Source organism: Strix aluco, chromosome 1, assembly GCF_031877795.1.
Source record: "Strix aluco isolate bStrAlu1 chromosome 1, bStrAlu1.hap1, whole genome shotgun sequence".
NCBI classification, from domain to species: Eukaryota; Metazoa; Chordata; class Aves; order Strigiformes; family Strigidae; genus Strix; species Strix aluco.
In genome coordinates this window covers 69,441,807-69,453,559 of record NC_133931.1, presented here as the reverse complement: position 1 = coordinate 69,453,559, position 11,753 = coordinate 69,441,807, and the positions used below count along the sequence as shown (strand labels likewise).

Below are 11,753 nucleotides of genomic sequence, written 5' to 3'. Positions count from 1 at the left end.
AATTATCTTCTTTCATTTGAGCATGGCAGTAACTATGCAAATATCTCAATTTGTGTGGTTTTAAAAACTGAACTTTTTCTTTTCCATATATACTTGTTTTCTGCTTGTTCCAGATAGAAATAGGATAGTTTTTAAAGTGTAGCTCTCCTTGCTGTGGATTTCTGTTAAATTTAAGGCTTTTTAATGTTTTGCTATTTAGAATCCTCTTCGTTCTTCATGCATAATATGTATCATGTGACTTGAGGATAAACTGCTTCAATAAATCCCATTATTTTGAAGAACAATAAAAATAACAAGTTGGTGACACTGAAACAGTGATAAATAGCACTTTTTATTTTCTTATGCTATTAGAATCTCATTCTTGTACTTCTGAATCAACTGTGGTTCCCAGTGCTGTCAGATTAGGAAAGCACTACCTGTGTTGTTTTTGTCAAAGAAAATTATGTTATTGAACATTATAATTTGTTAAATTCCAAATCTTATTTAGGCAATTAGTGCAACCCTTGTTATCTCTGAACATGCAACTGAAAAAATAAATGAACAGTGCATTCAAAACACACCCATGGCTCCTGAAACAAAGAGGACCTTATTCAGGGAGATGCTATTTCAAGATAAGACCAACACTCTGGCATGATGCCTCTCCCCCCCAGTGCCATGAGACCAATCTTCTGTGACAGCTTTGATGGTTGTGGGTCCCTGAGTTCCTGGAGGTAGGTAGGTTGGAGGACAGTACTTTTTCTTGCAGGTGGACAGAAAACCCCAAAGACAACATGTGAACTAAATACTTTTCAAATGTTCTCACAATGATTGCAGTCATCATGATTAATGTAAGCTTGATTTTGCCCATCTATACCTTCCTAGATTCTACAAACAAAAGCATAAAGTAACAAAATCAGCAAGTTCAGCCTAGGGCCAAGACAAACATTTTAACCCAAGGTTCGAAAGTTGAACTACCTCTCACATTACAAGAAAAGGGACAGACAAAAAGGTGAAAAATCAAGACACAATCAATCAATCCTCAATTCCTTCTCTAAGAGATATGGAATCAAAAATATTGAATATAAATACTTAATATTTTCTTTGCCAACTAGATTCTAACTGAATATGAAGTAAAGGAATCAGGAGAAGAAGTAGAAAAAGTAGAACATTACTAGGAAATCACTCTTTTCACTTCAAACAGACTAATGGTGATTGACAACAGGGGTCATACTGCATGTTGCATTTTCACAAGCCTGTGTGGAAGACAGAAATGTAGAGAGTGAAATCATCATCCTCCTACTGTCCATAAAAGCACTGCCATCAGATTCAGCATAAGCAGAGTCCTTCATGCTCTCCTTTGGCCAGTCCGGTTTGCTGCCTTAGCATGAGCCAGAGGGCCCCTCTTTGCATCCTGTCTTCTCTCCAATACTCCAACAAAGATCCACCTGTTAATCCTGCTCTCAGATTACCGATCAACCACTGCCCCATATGCTTATCAAGGCCTTGAGGGCACTAATAAGCTTTAATAGCCCTGTCTGGGTGGTGCCCCACAGGCTTGCTCATGGCTCACCCCTATTTCAGTTCAGCCTGGGGCCATCAGTCCCTGCCTGAGCTATGCTCAGGTCTATCACAGCCATGCCCAGCCATGCACTCGGCTGGACTGGACCCTGACCCATGGACTGGCTTCCCAGCGTGACCTCAGACCTGCTACTTCACTTCAGGACCCGTCTGGTGGTTACCAGGCTGAGTAGGACCCTGGCTGCTGCCACCAGACCTGATCCTGCTTTGCCAGCTTACATTCCTTGGACTTGCCTCATCACCAAGTGATGCCAAGTGTTCTGAACTCTCAGCTGACGCCCACTGCCACCCCTGGGCCTGCCCTGATGCCCTCTCTCAGGAATGGTTGGACAGAGTCCTGGATCACAAGTCCCTGCCCTGCTGGTTGTGTGTTACCCACCTGTGACTCACAGTGGTGGGCCTGTCCCACATTGTCTTATGCGTTCCTCAGCCCCAGTCCAGTGTCAGCCCCATCCAATACCAGCACTTCAGGTGAAGGCACCAAGTAGCAGGAGGCTGAAAAACTGGCTGACGTTTCTTCCAGAGGTGGCCAGCTCACACAGGTGTGAAGCCCCAAGTACACAGTTGTCCTTCAGCTTGTAGACATAAGGAAATCACAAAGAAAGAAAGAAAATGGATACATTAAACCTGGGGGTGGGGACATGAAGGGTAAAACAGAAGTAAGCTCTTCTAAGATTTTTTTAGTCATTAATAAATCAGGTCTGGGACTTTTCTGTGGGTTTTGTCTTATAGTACTGCAACAATATAATAAGAGTAATTCACCTCCCATTACTGCACCTGCTTGTACAGTTTAAATTAAAACCAGAAACACTGCAAATCCCACTTTACAATGGCTTTCAGTGTTTGAGACTCTGAATTAAAGGCCTTCATTGTTTAGGAGGATTATTTCATTGCCTTCACTGGCTTCAAAGAAATAAGAATCTTCACTCACTTTTCTATTGATCCCCGTTGATCAGATTAACTTTGTTTTGGATTCCTACTGAAACAAAAGACAAATAGAAATGTTTTGAACACTTACGTGTACAGTTTTGTTCAGTTCATGATTCTATTACCTATTACAAAGATGATTATTGGTTAGACAAAGAGAGAATAAAGGAATTACTGTAAATTATGTTCACTAAATACCAACACTTTAAGCAATTACAAAATTATGAAATATTTCAGAATGACATATAATTACAGTTAATTCCACAATTAAGAGTATATCTTTTATTTAGCATCACTTGTTCTTTCATAAACAATAATTAGGATTAAGAAAGGTCAGAGAATGCTTCCATTTCAACACTACAAAACCCATTTAAAGCCATTCCTGCTCCCCCCCTCCATGCACTTTATATTCAGTGACTTTGCCTTTTGTTATTTCGTAACAAATGACAAAGGATCTTAATCTTAGTATGGGGCAAGAGGCTCTCCTGGGATGTCACAAGCCAAGAGACCCAAATCATGTTAGCCTGGCCATAGACAAAAGCTGTTCAGCTAGGAAGTACCCTTACTTGTGTACTCAGAGAAATTATCCTCAGAATTATAACACATGATAATAAGTGGCAGCTCTACTTTCTCACAGTGCTATCCTGCACATCTACATCCAAGTCTATTTCTTGTATGTCCCCTGGAGCAGACCATTAAAACACCAGCTGGGTCAAAACGTCAGTTAATCAGCTGGATGATGACTATTCCTCAGGTCTTGCTCACTCCTTTCTTCCTCCTCTACACTCCTTCCTGGACACAGAAATGGCTTTCTGATAAAGATGGCACAGTGTTTGCCAGATCTCTCTAGCTTGCTAATATGCCTTATTCACTGTATCAAGCAGCATCTTATTAGCTACCGTGGCTATATATAAGCTGTACTATACACACATAAGAGAAGCATCAGTGCTGTTACACAGTGCATTCTAATGAAAGTTCAAAGCTGTGAAATAAATGTATCTGTAGTCAACACAACTGACGCATTACAGCGACAGGCATTACTGCCACGTATTTTGAAGACTGCCTCAGATGGCTCTGTAACATGGGCAAGGATCTTAACTCCACTCTTACCTTGCTATGAGTTCAAACTGTTACAAAATCATGAAATAGTTTTCGTTGGAAAGGATATCTGGAGGTCATTTAGTTCCACCCTCCTCCCAAAGTGGGTCCAACTATGTCAGATTCCTCTGGGCCTTGTCCAGTTCGGTTTTGAATATCTTCAAGGATGGTGAGTCCATAGTCTGTCTGGGCACTTATGGCTTGCTTTTTTTTTTTGCCCCCCCCTTTTTTTGGTATCTAATAATAATTTCCCGTATAACAACCTGTGTCTTCTGCTTCTCATCCTGCCACTCTAAGAAGAGTGTTTCCGTCTTGATTACACTTTACCAATAAGTACCTGAAGGCATCAATAAGATCTCCCATTAGCCCGTTCTTCTTGGCTGACCAAGCACAATTCTCCCAGTTTCTTCTCGTCATGTACTCAAGGCTTCTAATCATCTTGGTAGCCTTCCATTACACTGAATGCAGCACGTCAATAGCTGTTTTCCACTGGGAAACTCAAAAATGGACAGAGTCCTTCATATGGAGTCTCACAAGTGCTAAATAGAAAAGAATCATAGAATCACTTAGGTTGGAAAAGACCCTTAAGACCATCGAGTCCAATCATTAACTTAACACTACCAAGCCCACCACTAAACCATGTCCCTAAGTGCCATGTCTACACATCTCTTAAATACCTTGAGGTATGGTGGCCCAATCAGTTCCCTGGGCAGCCTGTGCCAGTGCTTGACAACTCTTCCAGTGAAGAAAACTTTTCTAATACCCTATCTAAACGTCCTCTGGTGCAACTTGAGGTCATTTTTTCTTGTCCTATTACTTGTTGCTTGGGAGAAGAGACCAACACCAACCTCATTAATAATCACTTCCTTCCTACACTCACACTATTACTGCCCAGTATGCAACTGGTCTTCTTCACCACAACTGCTGCTCACTGCTGGCTCGTGTTCCCTCTGCTGTCCACTGGGGTCCTCAGGTCCCTTTTTACAAAGCTGCTTTTCCACCAGTTGATGCCAAACCTGGATGAAAGTAGGATGTCTTCACAGACCCGGGTGAGAACTCTACATTCCCCTGTGCTGAACCTCATAAGATTCCCGCTGGACTCTTTCTCCAGTGTATCAATGTCCTTCTGAATAACAGCCTGCCCTCCAGTGAAAGAGCCACTCCCACCCAACATGGTATGATCTGCAAACCTGCTAAGAGTATACGCTATCCTAGCTCCTAGGTTAATAAGAAAAAGTACGGGTTCCCACATGAACTGCTGAGGGACCCCACTAATAACTGTTCCCCAGCAGGACTCTGTTCACTTCTCAGGTTCAGGTCCTGACCTGGAGAGTGGGCCTTGAAGGGTCTTCATCTACTTCTCTATGTCTTTGGCTGCATCCCCACCTATCCCATGGATTTGTCCAGCTGCCTGAAGTCATCCTTTAGGTGGTGTTAAATGCTTTTTATTTTCTTTCTTTCTTACATTTATTCCTTCATTTCTACTTTTGCCTGGTAAAGCTACATACTAGTGATAATACAAAAAAGTGTTCAAAATTGTATGTGTATGAATTAATTCCCTTACTGTTGGGGAAATAGTACAAGTACTACATACATGGAAGCATTAAGTCCAGTTAAATGCGTGTACACCAATACTCTTTTCTAACACTGCAGTCAGATGACAAACTGTAAAGTTACTTGATATTTTCTCTTTGAAGGTCAGATTGCATCCACAGGCCACCATTTTTCCACAAAACATGTTCATATTAACAAGCAACTGTTAGGAACGCAAAAGCAAACAAATCCCGAAATGTTTTTCAATCTTGAATACATACATGCTCTTTCAAGTGTAAGTTTTAGTGGAGTGAAAATGGTAGCATAATTAGTCACACAAGTGTAGTTACATGAGGAGTCACCTGAGCCCCTAATTGCTTGAACTTAGCATTTTTAAGCAGAGTAGGCACATCAGTGGAAAATGGATGGGGTTTTTTTTAATTATTGTTGCTTAGGCTTTAGTGTCTCAGATGGAGTAGGTGTTATATAAACATGCAGAAAGACAATCCCTTCTCTGAAATCATTATCAACTACCAAGTACAGATAAACATGAAGAATATAGGGATGCTGCTTTTAATAAAAACAACTGAAAGAACAAGAGTGATTTTAATGTAGGGTCAAACATGGACCTGACAAGACTGAGACAGGGGAGATGGATAAATAGGAACATGGAAGATGGAGACAAAAAAAATAAATGTGGCAATGAATGGGCAAAAAATAAGAAAGCAAGATAAGATCTAAAAAAGAATGACAAAAAATAAAGTATACTGAGTTAGGAGAGAAAGGCTGGCACCCTAAAGAAAGTAACTAGTAGGATCCAAGCTTTATATGTCAGCATCCTGATATCATTAGGAAACTCTGTTGGTTAGTGGCGATACGGGGGTCCAGCAGCCTTTCCAACACTGAGTTGTTCCTTCCCCCAAGAAGGGCTATTTTACTGCTTCTGTGCCCTATCGAATGAAAACAATTTGGGTTTCCTGCTCCCAGGTCTTCAAGGCAGTGCTGCAGTTGCAAAAACTCACAACAAAAGCAAACAAGCAAATAAAACGACAGTGAAATTGAGATGTCAGAGACTCTTGACCATACTCTTCCAATGCATGCTCCAGTTTCTGCTAGGGAAGTCCTTTTTATACCTGTAGAGCTTATCATAGTTTAAAAGAGTGTACAAACTTGCAACAATGTAAGAAATACACAATAAGCTTCTGTGTAGGTGGAAATTTTTTATATCAACACAGAAGTTTGTTCAGCTATGCAGTAGCACTGCATTATGGGGAAATTTCCCAACAGGTCCCAAGATGGACTCATGAAGTGGGGATTAGTCAGACCACCAATCAATATCTGAAGAGATTATTTTATTTGAACTAAATGAACTGGTATTCATCACTATATGAAGCAGCAAGTAGTTTAGACCAAGTAAATAATGTGAAGTAGAAGGAAATTGCACAGAGCAGGCTTTGTAAGGATTGCAAGATTATTGTGAGTTACGCTGGCAGTATCTACTACATCAATGCAACTGCACCAAGACTGCTTCCACAAAGCATTAGAATTATTAAGGTTAGTATAGAAATGCTTATGGCAACAGTGTTCTGGGTTAGTGCGATTACAGTGGTGATGCCAGCACAGTATGAACTACTGCAAATGCTTGCACTTGGCCTGAGACAAGGTGAGAGAGAGAGAGGGAGAAAAAAAACCATCTGTGAACTACTGAATGACCATGTTGTTGTCTAACTCTCTGGCCCTCATGGAAAAGCTGGGGAAAGAAATAAAAGGTGAAACAGAAAAGCAAACATTTCCCTGCCCATTATCAGCCCAGTTCTGTAGGATATGGCTTCTTACTTTCCTTACCCTCAGAACACCCGCTCAGCTTACATTTGTTTTGTATGTGACTTTACCTGAGCATCCCGTGGCATTCAAAAAGCATCCAGGTGTTAAATATTTGAACTTATGGACATAGGTGAACACAAAAAAACCCTTAAATTCAGGTTCCACTATCTATACTCAGGCTAACGACTGTTTTACTCCATTGGTAGTCTCTTTAACTTGAGGGTGTAGAATACATTGAGTACATAGTTCCTTGCATGTTTTCTCTTTGCATGTAGTAATTAACCCCAAAAAGATTGCAGCTGCTGAACTGAGGGTCTTAATTTGGGCCTGTTGTGTTTATAAATGCTCATAATTCCTTACTGTTTTTAATAACATCTGTAAGTCTCTGAACATCATGACTTCTAAAATTTATCTTGTCTGTGAACAATGCAAAACATATGAGGAAACAGTAGAATAGACATGGAAAAAAAAAAAAAGAAAGAAAAATATATCTATCCATATTGTATAAAATGTCTTGTAAACTGAAGCAGTCTATTTATGCGTGAAGAACTAACAGTGGATGTGATATTATCATTATTATTTGAGTGTTCTCAAGCCCAGGCAAAATCCTAAAAATTGCCATCTTTGGCAGGGAAGTACCATGCATAAGTGAAACATATGAGATGGGGAACAGCAGTTTGGCAGGGTGGGGGTGGGGGGGGGGAAATGCAGTGAATCAAGAAAATAAATTCAGCGCTACTTTGTGGAGTACAATGATGCAGCTCGTGATTCCACACTAAGTTCTACTTATTGACATAGTGATTTAAGTACCACACAGACCCAGTCCTAAAAAAAATTGAACAGTCTAGCTTCCTGTTTCTTACAGCATCTAGATCAGTAATTCAGTGGAGGACATGATTAACTTTCTTGTTAAGAAAAACTATATTATTAGTCTGCCAGCCAATATTTGTTCTAAGCACTACATATGAAGGATTTTCTCATGATACTGTTTCAGAAGAATTATTTTCATTCAATTACTATTATTTTTTTAAAACGACTTTCTTTCTGGTCTCACTGTTATCCTCATGCAATGCTTTCGATGGACTAGTGCTGTTTGATACAGGCCAGGCTCAAACTGTGTTGCCATTCAAATATACTCTTGTGTTTTTAGAGAGAACAAACACAGAAGAGATACGGGCCTCATGGACTTCAGTATATTAATGTAGAGGAAAGAAGCAGAAGGGAGAAGTTAATTACAATTTAGTAAGCCTAAAGTCAAGTCAAGTGAAAATTGTATGTAAGTGTATAAATGTATAAAAACGTATAGTCTGATTTGAGTGCAAATCTGTTCACAGGCAAAAATCTTACCCGGGTCTACGTTGGGCATTAAAAACCAAAGCAACAGTTTACACCTGTCCTTAAAATATGATCCAAACAATCTTATTAAAAAGTATTATTAGATAAAACAAAAAGTCATCATTAAAATGCAGCACACATCAATGGATACATAAGTCAATTATATTAGCAAAAAGAGTGACTATACATCTAAGAAAAAAGAAAGCAAATACACCAACTGCCACTAATGCTGAAGTGTTAGAAGAAAGCTACAGAAGAGATAGAATGGCATTGTAAATTATGCTGTTTATAGAATATTAAAAAGAATCTGAGGAGCTTTTGTGAGGAATTTTAATTCAACAAGTTCCAGTCTAAGATTTATTTAATAGTGTGTCCTACCATAACCACACAATTGAAATTATACAGCTGTACTTTATCAATAATAATACAGTGGAAATGCATACCTCTTCCAAAGGGTGCAAGAATAAAAACACACAGCCAAATATAATCTGTTAATATATGTATTTGGTTATCAGAATTAATGGAGTAAACTACATTATGTAGATGTGCTGTGACAACTGCACTCGTAACCTTCAGAAAAGCATAGACCCTCAAGAATTAAAATGCCAGGCCTACAGATCTATAACCCACATAATATCTTAAAGTCATTACAAATATTTCAGTGGAGTTGCCAGTTGATTCTAATAATACTGTGTGCAAATGACGCATAGTAGAGGAGACCAACATATTTACGTGCCTCTAACCAATGAGATATTGTGATAATTTTGCTATAGGGCTCGAAAATGACTGCAGTGTCAGCTTTGAATGTCTTAAACATTTTTAACAGAATCGTGAGGTTTGAGGTTTTTCTGAAGTCAATATGCCATTCTCACTGTAACAGATTCGGGGCTACTCTCGGGTTCAGGACTTGGCATATTTACCTGAAAGTGTGAAACAAGACGTCAGACCCAAACCCTTCTGGGCACCAAGAAACAGGCGTTGAGGTGCTGGTGAGCGGGTAAGCTCCACTGCCGCCATGGTGCCAGTAGCTTGTGCGACCTGTGCATAAAGCTGCTTCTCTTCAGCAGACCTCCAAAAATCATGAAAAAAAAAAAAAAAAAAAAAAAAATCCCCGCCCTGAAATGGAGAGGACAGAGAACGGCGAAGGCTGAGCTCGCCTCCGCTGCTCCTCGCCTGCCAGCCGTCCGGCACACCCCCAGACCACCGCGCCCTGACTTCGCGCCCCGTGGGGGGTTCTCCCGCCTTCCCCACGACCGCTCTGCCCCGGCCCGGCCCGGCTGCGCTGGCGCGTAGTTAAGCGAGCTGCGGAAGCTGCCCTGCGCTTGAGGATTTGAGCAGGCATGCCTGCGGCAAAGCAGCCACCCGTGATGGATGGCAACCGTAGCGAGCCCAGCTTCATTTCAAGCGCCGGCGTCGAAAGGGGCGCAGGAGCGGGGCGAGGAGGCTCGCGTGGGGTCGGGAGTTGCGCGGGAGCCATGGTCCCTCGCCCGGCGGCAGCGGGGCCACCGGCGGCCCGCGGCCCCCGCCACCCCCGGCGGGTTACCTCCTACCTGGCCGCGGGGGGCGGAGGGGGGGCGGGGGAGAGTTCCCCGCCGAGCAGGCGGGTTCGGTGTTCCGAACTGTGGGTACGTCTCCAGCTCTGCCTCTGCCTGCGTGGTACGTCTGCGCGCCCACCGGCTAATTAGCGGTGCGGTCCTTCGGTGCCACCTATTAGGGACCCCCAAACGCGGCTTTGGCTCAACTGATGCCTCAGCATCACTGAAGCTTAGTTTTAAGCTCGCTTCTTCTTTCACCCTCCCTGCCCACGGCTCGAGTACACACAAGCTTCTCTTTCCCTCTTGCTGGTGCTTCGCAAGCAGAAATGTTTGGTAGGTTCTTACCTACCAAAGGGAGGTAAGGGAGAAATACCCATTCACGTTTGGCATCCCCTGATCACCTTCGCCACCTCCAGAGATACGTTTTAACGCCCGTTCCCTATTCCGACAGCGATCGGGCTTCCTGCGTGGTGCTAGAGCATCACTGCGGGGGGCGAGGGGGGGAAGGAGAGGTCGGCCCGAGCCCTCGCTGCTCCCCGCCCTCCGGTTGAGGCCTTGCCCGTGGCCTCGTTGTGCTGGGGGGAAGGGGGGAGGACGGACCGAAAGTTCTCGGTCCGGCACAGTGGTACCTCCGAGAGGTCCCATCGCCAAACGCTATGGAAGGGTTCCCACAGCAAAAGAAAACAAAGAAACAAAAACAAAGGAATTTCTTTCGGACCTGGGTTTTCTGCAGTGGGTCAGTAGAATACATCAAGGAGAGCTTCCCACTATTGCATAAGAAAAAAAAAAAACACAACTGCTTTTACTTTTTTTTTTTTTTTTTTTTTTTTGGGACGGATAATCCCCCGAGCTGTGGTGCTTTCAGACAAACCTTCTGATAAGTGTTGCAGTTCAGCACTGTATGCTTGTATCTTGGAAACAAACAATGCGGTAGCTGGAAAACTTGGGAACCGAGGAGAAAGGTCAAGGGTAGAGGCTGGTCAGTTTTTGTTGCCTTGGCTGAAGAATCGTAAATAATCAAAGGACTGTCATTAGCTACACTGTCCATAAGACTGGGGGGGGGGGGGGGGGGGGGAGGGAGAAAGAAAAAAAAAAAAAAAAAAGAGGGAAGATAACTGTTTTGTAGCCTGACGCTCCCCGCTCTGACACCTTCCCGGCCAGGACCTCCTCCAGGCACGGCGCTGCGGGGAGGGGACAGCAGCCCTGTGCTGCCCGGCGGCGCGCAGGACGCGGAGCGGCGCGCAGCCCCTCTCCCCGCGGCAGCTGGGCGGCCTCAGCGCCGCTGGCTGAGTCGCGCCGGCGTTTCGCCTCGAAATTCACCCGCAAAGCCGGCCGTGTCCCGCCGCTCCCTCCTCGCCGCCCCCCCTCGCCCCGCCGCCTGCCGCGGCACGGAACGGAACGGCGCGGTGGGGCGCGTTACTTACGCGAGGCCGCGGCGGCGGCGGCGTCTGCGGGAGGCTCACTGCGGCAAGTCGAAGGGACGGGGTCGGAGCTCCGGTCGTAGTGGGCTCAGCGTGCCCACCGAAGGCTGGCAGACCCAAAGAGTTAAAATATAAAACCATAAAATGTTTTTTTTAAATATTAATGTTCTTATAACGGAAGTTCTTATCAGTGGGTTGCACTGTACTTGGCAAACAAGCCTTTTTACCTTTTAAACAAATAATTCATTAGGTAATTAAATTCAAGTGAGATTACTCTAATTAAATATACACTGCTGTTGAATCATAATTTCTATGTGGCCTAGTTAAAGATGAACGATCTCTTATTCCTGACAAAAAAAGAAAGCTTTAAAAGAATTCCCCAGTGACTGGAATAATAGATTTATACACCACCGTACAGAGGTCATTTCAAGAAAGAAGAGACACCAAACACAACATAAAGGGACTTTTCATGTCTGGAGATACTAGAATTTCAGGTTTTATTGCTGCGAGTTCTATTAAAAGA

The 11,753-nt window shown here is 43.1% G+C and overlaps 1 long non-coding RNA gene across 1 annotated transcript; it reads right to left on the bottom strand.

The window, feature by feature from the left end:
- Positions 1 to 1,761: 1,761 nt before the first annotated feature.
- Positions 1,762 to 3,976, bottom strand: LOC141933345 (uncharacterized). The gene is made up of 3 exons (XR_012626062.1): positions 3,920 to 3,976; positions 2,489 to 2,533; positions 1,762 to 2,132 (listed from the first exon to the last, which is right to left on the bottom strand). It is a non-coding gene; the product is annotated as an uncharacterized LOC141933345 (long non-coding RNA).
- Positions 3,977 to 11,753: the final 7,777 nt, after the last annotated feature.